Raw genomic sequence first — 18,836 nt, forward strand, 5'->3', positions numbered from 1 at the left:
GTGGCTCAGTCGTTAAGCATCTGCCTTTGGCTCAGGTCATGATCAGGACCCAGGGTCCTGGGATCGAGCCCCGCATGGGGCTCCCTACTCTGCAGGAAGTCTGCTTCTCCCTCTCCTGCTACCCTTGCTTGTGTTCCCTCTCTCGCTGTGTCTCTCTCTCTCTGTGTCAAGTAAATAATAATAAAAAAAAAACTTAAAAAAAGAAAAGAAAAGGAAAAAAAAGAGTATTCGAAGCCGAGGTAACGGAACAGAGTGGGAGGATGATGTGAACGAGGAACTGAAGTGAGTTTGGTGTGACAGGAGTGTAGACAGCTGGGTTGGGGTCAGTAGAAGAGATGAAGGGACTGCAGAGGGAGGCCAGGCCAGATTATACAGGGACCTTCAAAACTGTGGCAGGGAGTTTGGACCGGTTTCTCAGAGTGATGGGGAGCCAGTGCAGGGGTTTAACATGAGTGTGGGTAGGGGGTGGCATGGTCAGATCCACTTTTGGGTAGATGCCTCACGCTGCAGTGTTGAGAATGGGCCAGAGGGGTAGCTACAGTAGTGTAGGGAGACCGGTTGGTTGGTGGCTGTGACAGTTATCCAGGTCGTAGTGTCTGATGGTAGTAGCAGTGGATGAGAAGAGAAATATATGAATTCAAGAGGTACGTCGAGGATGAGAGAAAGGGAAAGGGAATTAAAGATGACTGAGATTTAGGCTGGTACGCCTGAGTGGAAAGTGGTGCCGTCCACTGAGATTGGCCACTTTGGAGAAGGAAATAGCTGGTTGGGAGGTGAAGATAGCAAGCCCGGTTTTGGTCACATTAAGTCTAAGGTAGTGACCACCTTGTCAGTAGAGATGTCCGGTGCACAGTTATAGAGCCAAGTCTTGAGCCCAGGGCTGGGCTCTGGGCTGGAGAGATGTCATCGGCCCAGAGAGAGTGAGGAACTGTACAGTTATGATGGCGCTAGCTGATCTAACAGGCAAACTCCTTCCCCTAGGGGCCCATCACAGTAGCTTATTTCTCACTCAGGTTAAGTCCCAAATGAGTGGCCCTAATACATGGCAGACGCTTTTCCGAGGGGCAGTGCAGGGATCCAGGTCCTTCCATCTTGTGTCTCTGCCATCTTTAACACACAGTTTCCAAGGTCACTGTGATGGAAAAAGAGCATGAAGGATGGTGCATGGGAGAGTCTATCGCTTCCATCCACACTCCACTGGCAGAAGCTCATCACATGGTCATACCTAACTACAAGAAGGGCGGGAAGATGTAATCTAGGTAGGTGTCCATGACAAAGAGGAAATGAGTTCGGCAACCAGCTAGCCAGTCTCTGGCACAGGAATGCGCAGGAGTGGATAAGATCACTTGGCAAGTCTAGGGCTTTTCCCCATTCATTGGTTCCCACTTTTACATGCCTACGCAGGCACAGGGTAGACAGAAGTGGAGGTAAGCCACTGCTCCCCCTCCCTAGACTCATGTTCTCGGAGACGAGCAGGGGAGGGTAGGCTCCAACCCATCTTGGTCCCTCCTGTAAGTTGGGCACATCTTTGGGGTGAAATGATCCTGTGGGGGTTTGTCATGTTAGCTCTTAAGCTGGCCACTCCTGTCTCTTCTCTGAGGCTAGCTGCCATTCTCCCTCACCTCTTTTCCTTCACCTCGACGAGTATTTATGGAGTATCTGCTATGTGTTGGGGACAATGTTCAGTTCTGGAAATGCAGCCGTAAATAAGGCAGAAATCCCTATATTACCTTGTCAATTTGTTTATTGTCTGTCTCTCTCGCTAGAATATTAGCATCATGAACAGGGTCTGTGGCTTATCTTGCTTATCTTGCCGATCACTACGTCCCCAGCTGCCCGAATAATGCCTAGCACATAGTAGGCAGTCTAGAAATAACTGTTGCACAAATACATGGTTGAATGAAGGCCTTCTGGAAAGAATGCATGGAGGAACAAAGGAGGCTCAGTGTGGCTGGAGCCTGGAGGAGAAGGAGGGAGTCTCACCTGCAAGGTGAGACAGACTGCGTATGGCCCCGAGGGACCTCTTGAATCCTCAGAGTATTCCCTGAGGATTCATCACTCAGCAGCTTCTTTGACCTGCAACCATTGTATTTCAAGTGACTGTTCAAAGAGATCCGTTTTGTTTTCTGTTTTTTGGTGGGGTTTTTTGGTTTTTGTTTTACTTTATTAGTGATTCTCATCTCATTGTCTCGATAATATTTGAACAGGTTGGAATTAAAATTCCTGTCTGCCAGACCCTACTTCCCCTGCAGAGACTTCTCCTTTTTGGGAAAATAGGCACAGAGAGTCTTCTTCTTGCTGACAGTGAGTGGGGAAATGAACAACTGCCTTGATGTGTTTGATGTTTTCGCAGAAGACCTCATTTAATTTTCACAACAGTCCTGGAAGGCTGGCATGATTATCCCCATTTTACAGATGAGAAAACTGAGTCCTTAACAAAATGAGAATCTGCAGTAAAGCCCAAGGGAAGAGCATCTCTCTAGAGATTCCGAAGAAGACACTAGTCTTCGCTGGAAAAGTGACAGCACCTCACCGCTCTGACAGACTGCAAAGTGGAAGTTGGAGAACAGAAATGTAAAGGAGCCAGCAGTCCAGTGAGTCAGGTTAGACAAGCAGCCAGTTAGAAAGTGTTCATTAACTTCCGGGTCGCTTAGCACAGCTTGAATGTGGTCTCTGACCTCTAGGAGCTCACAGTCTACTGGGAGAGACAGGTGGACAAGAGAAGTCTAATTTCAGTACCACGTGAGAAGTTGCTCCCACAGAGGTATAAACCGAAAGTTAGGGGAGCACGGAGCATCCGTAGAGTTTACTGTGTCCTCAGTGCTGAGTGGAGGCATAGACGATGTACATGAGCTGGCAGTTTAGATACTGACTCCCTCTCTCTGTTCTTTTAACGTCCTTACATTCATTCCACCAACACCTAAGGTGCTGATTATGTGCCAAGTACTAGGGAAAAGGCAACGAACAAATAGACAGAGTACCTGCCCTCAGCCTGGTACAGGAGGTAGGCAGCTAATAAATAATTATACAGACCCACAAGACTCCAGAAAATATCTGGAGAATGTAAGTGCTAATCGCATGTACCTATGTGAAAAAGAATCGAGAATCAGAGGGTCAGGAGCAGGAAGCTAAGTTTCTTTTCCTGGTATATGATTTACGTTTTCATTTAATATGTAGTTACTGTATGAATTACTTTTTTAAAAAGATTTATTTATTTATTTTGGAGAGAGAGAGAGAGAGAGAGAGAGCATGAGCGGAGGGACAGAGGGAGAGAGAATCTCGAGAAGACTCCCACAGAACCTGGCATGGGATTCGATCTCATGACCCTGACACCAGGACCTGAGCTGAAACCAACAGTCCATGCTTAACCGACTGCACTACCCAGGTGCTCCTGAATTACTTTTTATTGAAGTGAAGTTTAACAATAATCACGTGAATAAATATACTACTAAACACTGTGATAAATGCCACGAAAGAAAAGTGTAAGTTGCTCTGAGAGAGGATAACAGGGGGAACTCCTTTAAATGGAGGAGTAGAAGGGTGTTTATGAAAAGGCCACTGAAGCTGAGCCCCACAAGTTTCATTGCAGAGGACTGGGCAGAGTGCAGGTAAGAATGTTCTGGACAACAGGAGCAGAGAAGGCCTAGAAAGAAGAAAATGCACGGTGTGTTCTAGAAACAGAAGAGAAACTAGTGTGATGGAGCTGCTAAAAAAAAAAAAAAAAAAGGGAAAGATCTCTTTATGACCCCAGTGCTCAGTCTATGAAATGAATCCCACACCCATGCCAGACTGAAGATCCTGAGGCCTGGGAGGGTGTCTGATTCGTTCACTGCTAGAACAGAATCCATCATCCTGTGGGCATTTACATATTTGTTTCATGCATAAATGAACAAAATATGCATAGTATTTTGTTCAGAAACTATACAAATGCCAAGAAATGGTGGATTTGCCCTAATGCTCGACTGCCCTGAGCCCTGGGGATTCACAGTATCTGACAGCCCCTGGAGGGTAGTCAGAGAGACAACATACGAGCTAAGAGCTGATTTCCCTAGGTGTAAGCGGTGGTCACAATGTGCTATCACAGAACCTTGGCCTTTTTCTGAATTCCATTATCTCTATGGCTTCTTGAGTCCCAATTCTCCCTGCTTTCCAGGAATTCTAATTTTTCTCTGTCATAAACACCATTTACATCAGAATGGCTTTGAAGTGATAAGTCCTGAGGTAATTTTTTCTTCTTAATTCCAGGAAAGCATTTCCAGTAGTATTTTCTTCTAGAGCTACAGCTGCTGAGCCTGTGAGCTTCTAAAAGATGCAGATTCTTTGCGCCCCAGCACAGATCCGCTGAGTCTGCCGCTCCAGGAGGAGGGGCCCACATATCAGTGCTTTTAAAGCTTCCTTGGTAATTCTGATGACAAACCACATCTGGAAAAATCACTTTGGTGTGGCGGTTCTTAACGTTCTGAGGGTGATTAGCCCCTTGGAGATGCTGAGGAGATTATGTTCATCCTGATCCAGAAAAAACACCTCACAGGCACAACACTCAGTATAAGGATAGCCTAGACATCTTAGTGTATTTATGGAGTACCCCAAATTCCCAGAGCATAGTCCACATCTGAAAGAACACCAGGTTCATCCTGCTTCTCTGGAGCAGAGCCCTGAAGCTTTTTCTATCTTATCTCTTTGTGCTCTGGGATTGAGGCCCTTTTCGAGATCTGAATTTTTAAGTGCATTTGAGGGTAAGTGGCTACAAAAAGGAGTTCCATATTCCCAAGACAAATGGAGCCTTCTGTTTGAAACTCAATAGTCTTGCTGGAATCCACCCAAGAGAGGCCACAGGGTAGAATGGAAGGAACTCTGGAAGGGACTCCAAGACTCTTGGGCTCTAGTCTGAGCTTGGACATCAATTTACTGTGCCCTTGCCAAGTCAATTCTCCTTTGTGAGACTCATTTTTTCCTCAACTGTGAAGTGAGGTGGTAGACTGGAAGAACTCAAAGATCCCTTCCAGCTCTTTGAGCCTAGGATTCTTTTCAGGAAATTGTATACAGGATCCACTTCAGATGGCAGAGCACAAAGGAGATATGTGACAAGTGGATGGATTAATAAGGGTCCCTTGGAGAGTTTGATTCCTAATTCTATATGGCCTTCTGTCTTCAGATTCCAGTATTCCAGGGTAAATTCTTTTGCTAGTGACCGCTTAGGTATTCTACTAATCACTGTGGTTAGAAAGGCAAAGACCTGTGAGGTCACAGAGGCTACTCACCCACAGCCAACCACACTTTCCCATCTTCTCAAACCAGGCTGAGGCCTTTGACCTTAGCTGAGGGTACAAAAGGAAGTGGTAACTTCCACATCCCTATCCATGGCTACAATTTGCCTTTAATGAAACAGAGAGATAGTCCTACTGTCTCCGAGCAACATTTTTTTTTTTTTTGGTGGGCAGAAAAGTTTATTGAGCGACAGTATAAAGCTCCTGAAGAGGGAGGGGACCCGAGAGGGTTGCCAACCTCTGAGCAGCATTAGGTCTTAGATTCAGTCCCCTAGGATGGTACTCTCCATGTCGAGTGGATCCAAGGCCTCCAGTGCAAAGCAGGACCGTTTCCTTGAGGTCCCTGACCATCACCATCTGGAAGAATCATGAAGCCCATTGAAATGGAATTGACCTATTCATCAGGAGAGAGGATTAAAATAGTGGACATCCATGTTTTGTTTTGTTTTTTCTTTTTGTGACATCCAATACTTTCTCCTTGGATAGTTACACTTTATTCTTTTGTAAAGAAGATACTTGCCACTCACCTTCAGTCCATGTGCTTTTTGGGTGAGGGTGATACCCTAGCCTTCCAGGAATGGCTATATGACCTGTACCTGGTCAACCAGAGCATTTCATATCTTGGGCTATTGTGATTGTTTTAAAGATGGACAATTACCCAAGCTGGTCAGGAAATCCAATCCTGGGACACTTTCTGGAGCTATGAAGGAAAAAGGCATGGACTCTACTGTGGAAGCTAACCTAAAAGTAAGCCTGGATTTCTTGTGGATGTTTATGAGAGTTAGTAACAAGGTGGAGGATGTGGGGCTTCCTATTTCAACTAAGTTTCATGCTTACTAGGTGCTACACTCACTTATGTTCTTCTAATTTATTAAAATTTTTAGCTTCTCATAATAAAAAGAAATATTTATTTAAAAACTTTTAGAGGGAGCGCCTGGGTGGCTCAGTTGGTTAAGCGACTGCCTTCGGCTCAGGTCATGATCCTGGAGTCCCGGGATCGAGTCCCGCATCGGGCTCCCTGCTCGGCGGGGAGTCTGCTTCTCCCTCTGACCCTCCCCCCTCTCATGCTCTCTCTCTATCTCATTCTTTCTCTCAAATAAATAAATCTTTAAAAAAAAACTTTTAGAGGAGGGGGGCTCAGTTGGTTAAGTGTCTGCCTTTGGCTTGGGTCATGATCCCGGGGTCCTGGGATTGAGCCCCGATTCAGGCTCCCTGCTCAGCGGGGAGCCTGCTTCTCCCTCTCTTGCTCTCCCTGCTTGTGCGCGCGCGCGCGCTCTCTCTCTCTCTCTCTCTCGTTCTGTCAAATAAATAAATAAATAAATCTTAAAAAAAAAAAGACCTTTTGGAGGAGGGGTGCCACCTGAGTGGCTCGTTGGTTGAGCGTCTCTTGATTCTGGCTCATGTCGTGACCTCGGGGTTATGAGATCGAGCCCCCCATCAGGCTCCGTGATTAGCGGGGAGTCTGCTTGAGGTTCTCTCCCTCTCCCTCTGCCCCCACCCCCCACCACTCGCACACATGTTCTCTGTCTTTCTCTGAAATAAAAAATACATCTTAAAAAAAAAAAACAACAACTTTGGGAGAGGCTCCTGGGTGGCTCAGTCAGTTAAGCGACCAACACTTGATCTCAGCTCAGGTCTTAATCTCTGGGTTGTGCATTCAAGCCCTGCTTTGGGGTCCATGCTGGGTATGGAGGCTACTTAAAATAAAAACTTATGGAGCTTCTAAGTGTGGGTGCTCTGGGATAAAGCATTAGTCACCTCATCTTAGGTAGCTCTGAGGGTGGAAAAACATTCCTCTGTACTGGTACTTTTTGGGGCCTATTTATTTATTTATTTTAAAAGATTTTATTTATTTATTTGAGAGAGAATGAGATAGAGAGAGCATGAGAGGGGGTAGGGTCAGAGGAAGAAGCAGACTCCCTGCTGAGCAGGGAGCCTGATGCGGGACTTGATCCCAGGAGCCTGGGATCATGACCTGAGCCAAAGGCAGTCGCTTAACCAACTGAGCCTCACAGGCGCCCAGGAGCCTATTTATAAAATGCATGCAGAGCTTTGTCCAGATTTCGACTTGACCCCATTGTATTCCTCTTCCTGTTCTAAAGGACCATGAACCTTTTCTGCTTGAGGCGAGCCAGGGTGATGGAGCATGGATTCTCCACTAAATTTGATTCCCCAATTTTATTCCTTTTCTATTCTTGGGCAGTTTCCTGATCTTGAATTTCCCCTCTGGCAGGCCCCAAACCCTCACTTTCTCTGGTGAGCTGTGGGATAAACACCCCAGATTTTGTTATGCTCTGTTACCCAGCCTCATCTCTTACACAGGTTTAAGTTATCTGGTTGATTGAAAACATTCACTTTCTTTGGACTTTTCATAAACATTGAATCAGATGTGGCAAGGTGCCTGAGAAAAGCCACCACCGGTTCCTGCTTATGACGAGTCATTTCCTCTCCTTGCAGTTTCCAATGACTATTTCATTTGGTAGGCACAGCTAAGGTTCTCCTTCCTCTATGAGAAAGGTCCCTGCTCCAAACCTTACTTGGTTAGCTAGAAGAGCTACCTTAGGGTTTCTTGGGAAATGTGTCCCTTGGGAAGGATCACTTCCCATCTCTGTCCCTGAGGTCCTCACAGAACTACCATACAAGCCTCACAAATGCCCCACTCAGTCCATTCTACTCGTAGGCAGATCTGCTGTGCAGAATTCACTTTCAAGGTAACAGGCAAGACTTACCCATCCTTGAGGATATCAGGAGGTAGCCCACTCGGGAAAGAGTCTTAAAAGCCTTCAATTCTTTTTAATTCAATTTAATATTCTCAGAGCTTACCCACAGGCCAAAGAGTCTCCAGGGTCACAGAACTACTTTTCTAACATCCTTAGGTTGGATGACAGAGGTTGAAGTGAAGTGTTTGGAGACATCCAAGAAAGGATCACAGAGCAAGGGTAGATGTGGGACAGAAGTGAAATAAACCAGAAGGTGGTAGGTTTATAACAGCTGTAATTTCAAAATGCTCATAACAAATAGAATGCTCTAGGCACCATTCTAAATACTCAGTGTATATTTATGTAATCCTCAGGATAACCCTGTTATGTGGTTACTACACTGCATCCTCTCATTTTTCACGTGGGGAAACTGGGCTACAGAGAAGTGAATTAAGTTGCTCAAGGTCCTGTACTTGATACAAGATAGGGCTAAGAATTGAATCCAGCTTATTTGGAAAATAAATTATGCATTTATCTATGTATTGTACGTGTGTATGTAATGTAACGTACATATGTATTCTAGTAACATATTACCCTGAATATCTAGCCCAGTCTCCATGTCCATTGGCATTGTAACTTCTCTATTGATATTTACAGTGAAATTACATCATAGTATCAATTACATGTGAAGAGTGAATTGAGATTAAAACATGCATCTAAGTTTCTACAAATTTAGTTTTCAATAGCAAAAGTGAAGGGAAAATCATTCGGCCTCAAAGGTTCTAGATTATTTTTTATGAATGCAGACCAAATTAAAACAAGTTGGTTAACAACAACAACAACAACAGCAACAACGGAATTAAATCTAGGCAATCTACTTCCAGAATTTGCTTTGAACCATTATACCACACTGCCTCTCCATAAATCTCTAAAGGTTGGGCTACTGAGTATCCTGGCCTGCCCAGGGCTGAGGGGTTTCCCAGAACAAAGGACTTTAAGTGCAAAAACTGGTACAGTGTTGGGCCAACCACGAAGGTGGTCACCCTTATATAGAAATGTTATCAAAAAAGATGTTTCTCTTGTAATTTGATACAAAAGCAGCTGCTATAAAGCAGAGTTGAGAGAGAACTTGCTCAAGACAGGACAGAAACTTTGAAGAGCAGATGAACTTTGGGGCTCTCCTCTTCTTCCACTACTTTACTTGTGGCCCCTTGGCCTGACGTGGATGGCTGCTTCCGTTCTGATCTAGTTTTTCATCTTCCGTCTTCTGGGAATCACTCCACATGAAGTAGACATGGTAATCTTCTGGAGCATAAATGTGACCAATCACTCCCATGCTTATAACACTCCACTGAACTCAGTGACCAGAGGATAGATCCTAAGCTCTTGAGCTTGACTTGGAAGGCCCTCTGCCATTGGCCCTCATCGACTTCATGGCTAACAAGCTACTATAGTCCAGCCACACCAAACCACTCCTATTTCCCTGAAGACACCAGCCTCTCACCTTGGTGTCTTTTTGTAAACTTCTAGAAATATCAGCAATATCCTTTCTCCCTTCTTTGCCATGAACTCTCTTTTATATATATGTTTATCTATATCTATATTTGATATTGTACTTTACATCTCTGTGAATTATTTCTTTTATAACTGGAAGTTTGCACCTCTTAATCCCCTTCACTTTGTTGGCTCATCCCCCTCTCTCCTCCCCAACTTGGCAACCAACCATGGCTCCAACCTGCAAGACTCCTGGGTTAGGAGGCTCTCCTTTGTGTTTTCCAGCTCCTGGGGTCACTTCCTCTACAGCAGAATTTTCATATTCTTTTATAACTCTCTTTTATCTGTGAACCCCACTGTACTATGAACTGCCCTTTATTTACCTGTAGTTTTGCGATACTCGACACTTAAAATAGTAACTGTTAATTAGGTGCAACTATATACCAGAAACCTTGCATGCATTACCTCATTTATTTTTTTTAAAGATTTATTTATTTATTTATTTATTTATTTGAGAGAGAGAGAGAATGGGAGATAGAGAGCGCGAGAGGGAAGAGGGTCAGAGGGAGAAGCAGACTCCCTGCTGAGCAGGGAGCCCAATGTGGGACTCGATCCCGGGACTCCAGGATCATGACCTGAGCCGAAGGGAGTCGCTTAACTAACTGAGCCACCCAGGCGCCCCGCATTACCTCATTTAACTCACATGATAACTCATAAGTGTTATTACCTCTATTTCATAAAGAGATGGAAGCCCTGAGAAGTTAAGTAATTTTCCTTAGATCATACAGCTAGTAAATATTTTGAAACTGCTAAAGTTCTTCTCCAACTAAATGAACCCTTAGGGGTCTATCTATCTTACGAACTATAGAAATGATCCCTGAAAGTATAGTCTTGGGGGTCTATCTATCTTACAAAGTTGCAAAGATCAAATGAAGTGATGAATAGGATATGGCTAAGTAAGCTGAAAAACTCTGATGTCAGAAACTGCTGATTTCCACCACCATCTTTGTCTTCTATTTTCCTTTCATAATAATAGAATCCCTGGTGTTTAAGTAGACACATAGCTGCCCATAATAATAGCTATATTTCCCAAAGTCTCCCACAACCAGGAATGGCCATATGATTCTGTTCAGGCCAATGTGATATGAACAGAACCATACCTACCACTTCTAGGACATTGCTTTAAAGAGAATGAATGAGTCTCCTTCCGTTTCCCCTTCCTTCTAGCTAGGCCATGGACCTGGTGGTGATGAATCATCTTGGATCATATGGATAAGATAGAAGGAGCCTGGGAACTCTGGCCTTGTGGAATTCACATACTTACCCTACGCTGCATCTATCCGGATGATTGTGACAGAGATAAATAAGCTTCTATCTTGTTTCAGCCAATTTGGATCTCTGTTGTAACACCTAAACCTATAATCTAATATAGTCTATTCACAAGGGGGAGGGATTATTCTTATTATTCCTACACAGATGCTTTGAAACTGCATGTAGGCTATATCATAAGAATTAATTTTCTTTTCTCAGTAAAAGACATTGCCGTTCAACTAGTTGTTCAGGTCAAAAACCTGGAAGGCTTTATTTTCCTCTTAAAACAGCTTTCTTGGGGCGCCTGGGTGGCTCAGATGGTTAAGCATCTGACTCGTGATCTCAGCTCAGGTCATGATCTCAGGGTCAGGAGATCAAGCTCGGCATCGGGGCTTGGCGCCCAGCATGGAGTCTGCTTGGGATTCTCTCTCTCCCTCTGCCCTGCCCCCACTGGGGCTCTCTCTCTCTCAAATAAATAAATAAATCTGTAAAACAAAAGAAAACATCTTTCTTGAAGTATGATTGATACGCAATAAACCGAATATGTTGAAGTGTACAATATGATAAGTTTCCAGCCAGGAAACTATTTCCGCAATCAAGATAATAAACATAGCCATCACCACAAATATTACCTAATGCTCCTTTGTCGTCCCTGTCTTCTTCTTCCTCCTCTTCCTCTCTTCTCCTTCTTCTTCTTGTAATCCCTTTCTTCTAACTCCCCTCGTTCCCAGTCCGCTCCGGCAACTGCTGATCTTTCTGTCGCTTCGGATTTGTTAGCAATTTCTAGAATCGCATATACATGGAATTGGATAGTATGTTACTCTTTCTGTGTCTGGCTTCTTCCACTCAGCATACTTATTTGGAGATTAGGAATGATCTTTCTCTCTCTCTTTCTTTCATTGGCACCCTCCTGATCCCAACCCATTCCTTCATCAAGTTCCGTAACCTCTACCGGAGTCCATCGACTTCTACCTTCGTTGCTATCATCCTCACCAGCACCACCATCACTTCGCTCATACCACTTTTATTGTCTCCTAACTGGTCTCTTTGTTTCCACTCTTGTTTCTTCTGATCCATTCTCCACCTAGCACCTACAATGATCTCTTTAAAATGGGATCATATCGGGCGCCTGGGTGGCTCAGTTGGTTAGGCGACTGCCTTCGGCTCAGGTCATGATCCCGGAGTCCCGGGATCGAGTCCCACGTCGGGCTCCCTGCTCAGTAAGGGGGCCTGCTTCTCCCTCTGACCCTCCCCCCTCTCATGTACTCTCTCTCTCTCATTCTCTCTCTCTCAAATAAATAAATAAATCTTAAAAAAAAATAAAATAAAATGGGATCATATCAGTCTCTTCAGATCAGATCAGTAACCGGTTTGAATTTATTCAGTGCCTTCCAATCACACTCAGAATAATATTCTACCCTGACGGTAGCTTGCAAAGGCCTTTCATGGTCTGTGCACCCCCCTCCCGATCACTTGGTATATCCCAGAGGCCTAGATCAGGGTCTAAAAGATGTTCAATAAATACTTATTGAATGAATAAATGTTTTGAGTATATGTAAGTAGCGCTGAGAGATAATCAATCACCTTTTTAAGTTCCACAACTGTGGACTGATTCAACCTTGGAAGGAGTACCTCTCTGTACTAGTGAAGCCTTCAGCATGAAGTCTATTCTGTAAAAATAATAGAAGCGACCACATCTTGGTTAGACACCGTGGCAAGTGTCTAAGGACTGTAAACCTTTCAGGACTTTCATAGATTCTTCCTGCCATTTTAGAAGTTCCACAGAGAGGGGCGCCTCGGTGGCACAGTGGGTTAAGCATCTGCCTTCAGCCCAGGTCATGATCCCCAGGGTCCTGGGATCAAGCCCCGCCTCCAACCTGGACTAGAGCTCCCTGCTCAGCAGGGAGTCTGCTTCTCTCTCTCCCTCTCCCCCCACCCCCCGTGCTCTATCTCTTTCTCTCAAATAAATAAAATCTTTAAAAAAAGACAATTGCAGGGGCGCCTGGGTGGCTCAGTTGGTTAAGAACGGCTGCCTTCGGCTCAGGTCATGATCCCAGGGTCCTGGAATCGAGCCCCGCATCCGGCTCCCTGTTCCGCGGGAAGCCTGCTTCTCTCTCTCCCATTCCCCCTGCTTGTGTTTCCTCTCTCGCTGTGTCTCTCTGTCAAATAAAAAATAAATAAATAAATAAAAGAAAAAAAAGAACTTGCAGAGAAAGGAAAATAATTTATTTTGAAGACCCAAATGAAAGGGAGAAACATACTATAGTGGTTTCCAGTCCATAAATGTATATCACATTCTGCCAACTCTATGCCCAGGGCAAATGTGATTTTTCTCCAGATTTGCTTTGCTCATGTGGTATCAAGAATTAACATAAAACTTGTCTGGAACCCATGAATCTCTTAGGGCTTTGGTAGAAGTGAATGTGAGGCCATGCTTAGGGACGTTTCTACAGCCCAGGACACGCTACACTGAAGACAGATTCCTAGTCAAAAACTCATGAGTCACAGGAGAAATCAACTGTCATAGAAAAGATCAGCAGATGCCCCCAATGAAAGAACTCAGAAGCCACAAACCTCAGGTGATAATACATTGTAAAGAAATTTTTAAATAATTATACTCATTATGTTCTATTAGTCAAGAATATAACATTACTTATCATTATGAAAAAGAAAAGAGCATGTGGATTTGAAAAAGGACCAAATTAAAAAAAAAAGAAAAAGAAAAAGGAATAATTTTTTTCATTTTTTATGTGGTAAAATACACATAGAATAACATTCACCACCTTAACCATTTTCAAGTGTACAGTTCAGTGGTATTAAACAAATTTATTTGTTTAATAAATTTGTTTATATATAATTTATAAATTTATAAATAAACAAATTTATAAATAAATTTGTTCTGCTACCATCACCAACATCCATCTCCTGAAGTTCTTTCATCTTGTAAAACTGAAATCTGTACGGTACTTCTTAAACAATAACTTTCCATTCCTCCCCTTCTCCTCATCTCCTGGCAACCACCGTTTTACTTTGTATCTTTATGATTTTGACTGCTCTACACCCCTCCTATAAGTGAAATCATATAGTATCTCTCTTTTTGTGACTGGCTCATTTCACTTAGCATTATGCCCTCAAAGTTCGTCCATGTTGTAGCATGTGTTAGAAATTCATTCCTCTTCAAAGGCTGAATACTATTCCATTGTACATATATGCCACATATTGTTTATCCATTTATCTGTTCACAGACACTTGGGTTGTTTCCACATTTTGGCTTTTGTGAATTTGCTGCTATAAACATAAGTGTACACATATCTGCTTGAGTACTCACTTTGGATTTTTTTGGGTATACACCTAGAAGTAGGATTGCTAGGTCATATGGTAACTCTACTTTTAATTTTTTGAGGAACTACCGTACTGTTTTCCAGAGCAGATGCACCATTTTACATTCCCACCAGCAATACACAGGGTTCCAGTTTCTCCACATCCAGCCAATACTTGTTATTTTCTATATTGTTTTTGTTTTTTGTTACTAGCCATCCTAATGGGTATGAAGTGGTATCTCATTGTTTTGATTTGCATTTCCCTAATGATTAGTGATGTTGAGGATCCTTCCATGTGTTCATCTTCCTTGGAGAAATGTCTATTCAAATCTTTGCCCATTTTTAATTGGGTTGTTTGCTTTTTCATTGCTTACTTGTAGGAGTTCTTTATATATTTTGGATACTAATTCCTCACTATATATATAATTTGCACATATTTTCTCCCATTCCATGGGTTGCCTTTTCTCTCTTGATAGTGTCCTTTCATGCTTAAAAGTTTTTAATTTTGATGAGGTCCAATTAATCTACTTTTTTTTGTTGTTGTCAGTGCTTTTGGTGTCATTTCCATGAAATCATTATTGAATCCAATGTCAGGAAGATTTCTCCAATGTTTTCTTCTAAGAATTTTATAGTTTCGCTCCTACATTTAGGTCTTTTTTTTTTTTTATTTATCTGAGAGAGAGTGAGAGAGAGAGCATGAGTGGGGGGGAGGGGTAGAGGGAGAGGGAGAAGAAGGCTTCCCACTGAGCAGGGAGTCCAACGCGGGGCTTGATCCCAGGACCCTGGGATCATAACCTGAGCCAAAGGCAGATGCTTAATGGACTGAGCCATCCAGGTGCCCCTCCTACATTTAGGTCTTTGATCCATTTTGAGTTAATTTTTGTACATGGTGCTTAGTAAGGGTTCAACTTCATCCTTCTGCATGTGGATATCAATTTTGCCCAGTACCTTTTATAGAAAATTATGATTAAAAAAGATATAAAATATGACAGCATATACATAAACACAGGGAGGAAGGAGAGGAAAAAAAGAGAAAGAATGTATTTGGAGCCTTTCCTTTCTCTTCAACTTTTGGGGTTAGTTTGGAGAGAATAGGTATTAACTTCTTTAACTATTTGGTAAAATTCACCTCTGAATGCATCTGGTCCTGGACTTTTATTTTTTGGTAGTTTTTTTCTTACTGATTCAATTTTATTCATAGTTATTAGTCTGTTCAGATTTTATATTTCTTTCTGATTCAATTTTGGAAGGCTGTATGTTTTTAGGAATTTATCCATTTCTTATAGATTTGTCCAATTTATTGGCATATAATTTTTCATTGTACTTCCTTTCTTGTTTGTTTTTTGTTTTCTAAATTTAAATTCAGTTAATTAACATATAATGTATTATTAGTTTCAGAAGTAGAGTTCAGTGATTCATCAGTTTTATATAATACCCAGTGCTCAATTTGAGAAACAAGGCAGAGGATCATAGGGGAAGGGAGGGAAAAATGAAACAAGACGAAACCAGAGAGGGAGACAAACCATAAGAGACTCTTAATCTCAGGAAATAAACTGAGGGTTGTTGGAGTGGAGGTGGGTGGGAGGGCTGGGGTGGCTGGGTGATGGACACTGGGGAGGGTACGTGCTATGGTGAGCACTGTGAGTTGTGTAAGACTGATGAATCACAGATCTGTACCCCTGAAACAAATAATACATTATATGTTAATAAAAAGAAAAAATATTTTAAAAAGGAAAAAAAAGAAAAATACCCAGTGCTCATTACTTCATGTGCCCTCTTTAATGTTCATCACCCAGTTACCCCAATCCCCAACACCCCCTCCCCTCCAGCAACCCTCAATCTTCTTCTCATGATGAAGAGTCTCTTATGGTTTGCTTCCTCTCTGATTTCATCTTGTTTTATTTTTCCTTCCCTTCCCCTATGCTCCTCTGCTTTGTTTCTTAAATTCCATATATGAGTGAAATCATATGATAATTGTCATTCTCTGGTTGACTTATTTTGCTTGGCATAATACCTTCTAGTTCCATCCATATTGTTCCAAATGGCAAGATTTCATTTTTTTTTAATGGCTGAGTAGTATTCCATTGGATATATATACCACAACTTCTTTGTTCATTTATCAGTCAATGGACATCTGGTCTCTTTCCATAGTTTGGCTATTGTGGACATTTCTGCATTGGGGTGTAGATGCCCCTTCTGATTAGTACATTTGTATCTTTGGGGTGAATACCTAATAGTGCAATTGCTGGGTTGTAGAGTAGCTCTATTTTCAACTTTTTGAGGAGCCTCCATACTGTTTTCCAGAGGGGCTGCACCACTTGCATTCCCACCAATGGTGTAAGAGGGATCCCCTTTCTCTGCATCCTCGCCAACATCAGTCATTTCCTGACTTGTTAATTTTAGCCCTTCTGACCTGTGTGAGGTGATATCTCATTGTGATTTGATTTGTATTTCCCTGAGGCCCACTGATGTGCAGTGTTTTTTCATGTGTCTGTTGGCCATTTGGATGTCTTCTTTGGAGAAATGTCTGTTCATGTCTTCTGCCCATTTCTTGATTAGATTATCTGTTCTTTGGGTGTTGAGTTTGGTAAGTGCTTTATAGATTCTGGATACTAGCCCTTTATCTGATAAGACATTTGCAAATATCTTCTCCCATTCTGTTGGTTGTCTTTTGGTTTTGTGGACTGTTCCCCTTGCTGTGCAAAAGCTTTTTATCTTGATGGTCTCAATAGTTTGTTTTTGTCTTTTTATCCCTTTTCTTTGGAGATGTACCTAGCAAGAAGTTGCTGCAGTCGAGGCCACAGAGGTTGCTGCCTATTCTCCTCTAGGATTTTGATGGATTCCTATCTAACATTTAGGTCTTTCATCCATTTTGAGACTATTTTTGTGTATGGTGTAAGGAAATGGTCCAGTTTCACTCTTCTGTATGCGGCTATTTTTCATTGTACTTTCTTATTATCCTTTGTATTTCTGTGGTGTTGGTTGTTACTTCTCTTTTGTTTCTGATTTTATTTATTTGGGTCCTTTCTCTTTTTTTCCTTGATGAGTCTGGCTAAGGGTTTATCAATTTTGTTTATCTTTTGAAAGAACCAGCTCTTGATTTCATCAATTGGTTCTTTTTTATTTTTTTGGTCTCTGTCATTTATTTCTTTTAAAAAAATCTATTTATTCGGGCACCTGGGTGGCTCAGTCATTAGGCGTCTGCTTTCGGCTCAGGTCATGATCCCGGGATCCCCTGCTTCTCCCTCTCACACTCCCCCTGTTTGTGTTCACTCTCTCACTGTCTCTCTCTCTGTCAAATAAATAAATAAAATCTTTTTAAAAAATCTATTTATTATTATTATTTTAAAGTAAACTCTATGCCTACCATGGGGCTTGAACTCATGACCCCAAGATCAAGAGTTGCATGCTGTTCCAGCTGAGCCAGCCAGATGCTCCTCTGTCATTTATTTCTGCTCTGACCTAATTCCTTCCTTCCTTCTGTTATTTCCTTCCATCTTGGGCTTTCTTTGTTCTTTTTCTAGTTTAGGTGTAAGGTTAGGTTGTTTATTTGAGTTTTTTCTTATTTCTTTAGGTAGGCTTGTATCATTATGACATTTCCCCCATTGAATGGTCTTGGCACACTTGGGACAAAAAAAAAATCGTTTGACTATATCTTGAGGGCTTATTTCTGGGCTCTCTATTTTTTTCTAAGATTGATTGAGATCAATCTTAGAGATAAAGAGAGGGAGAGAGAGTGAGTGAGATCACAGGGGGAGAGGCTGCAAGAGAGGGGAGAGGGAATCCTAAGCAGACTCTGAGCTGAGTGTGGAGCCCGACTTGGGGCTCGATGGGGGCTCAATCCCATGACCCTGAGATTACAACCCTGAGATCAGGACCTGAGCTGAAACCAAGAGTTGGACCCTAAATTGACTGAACCACCCAGGCACCCCACTGGGTTCTCTATTGTATTCCATTTGTACATTTGTCTGTCTTTATGCCAGCATCACACTGTTTTGATTACTGTAGTTTTATAATAAAGTTTGAACTCAGGAAGTGTGAATCCTCAGTTTGCTCTGCTTTTTCTAGATTGTTTTGGCTATACAGGGTTCCTTGAGATTTCATATGGATTTCAGGATGGGTTTATCTATTTTTGCGAAAAAAAGTCATTGGGACTTTGATAGGGATGGCATTAAATCTGTAAATCATTTTGGGTAGGATTAACATTTTAACAATATTAATTAAATCCTCTAATCCACGAACACAGAATGTCTTTCCATTTATTTGTGTATTCTTAAATTTCCATCTGCAACATTTTGTAGTTTTCATTGTACAAATCTTTCACTTCCTTTGTTATGTTATTTTTTTTAAGATTTTATTTTTTTATTTGACAGAGAGAGACATAGCGAGAGAGGGAACACAAGCAAGGGGAGTGGGAGAGGGAGAAGCAGGCTTCCCGTGGAGCAGGGAGCCCGATGCAGGGCTCGATTCCAGGACCCTGGGATCATGACCTGAGCCGAAGGCAGACGCTTAGTGACTGAGCCACCCAGGCGCCCCTGTTATGTTATTTCTGAGTATGTTATTCTTTCTGATGCTATTGTGAACACAATTATTTTCTTAATTTCCTTTTCAGATTGCTTATTGTTAGTGGATAGAAATGCAACTGATTTTTGCGTGCTGACTTTGTATCCTTATACTTTGCTGAATACATTTATTAGCTCTAATAATTTTTGTGTGGAATTGTTAGGATTTTCTAATTATAAGGT

The sequence above is a fragment of the Callorhinus ursinus genome, unplaced genomic scaffold, assembly GCF_003265705.2.
Source record: "Callorhinus ursinus isolate GAN/ISIS: 27379988/994484 unplaced genomic scaffold, GSC_fseal_2.0 scaffold83, whole genome shotgun sequence".
Lineage (NCBI taxonomy): Eukaryota > Metazoa > Chordata > Mammalia > Carnivora > Otariidae > Callorhinus > Callorhinus ursinus.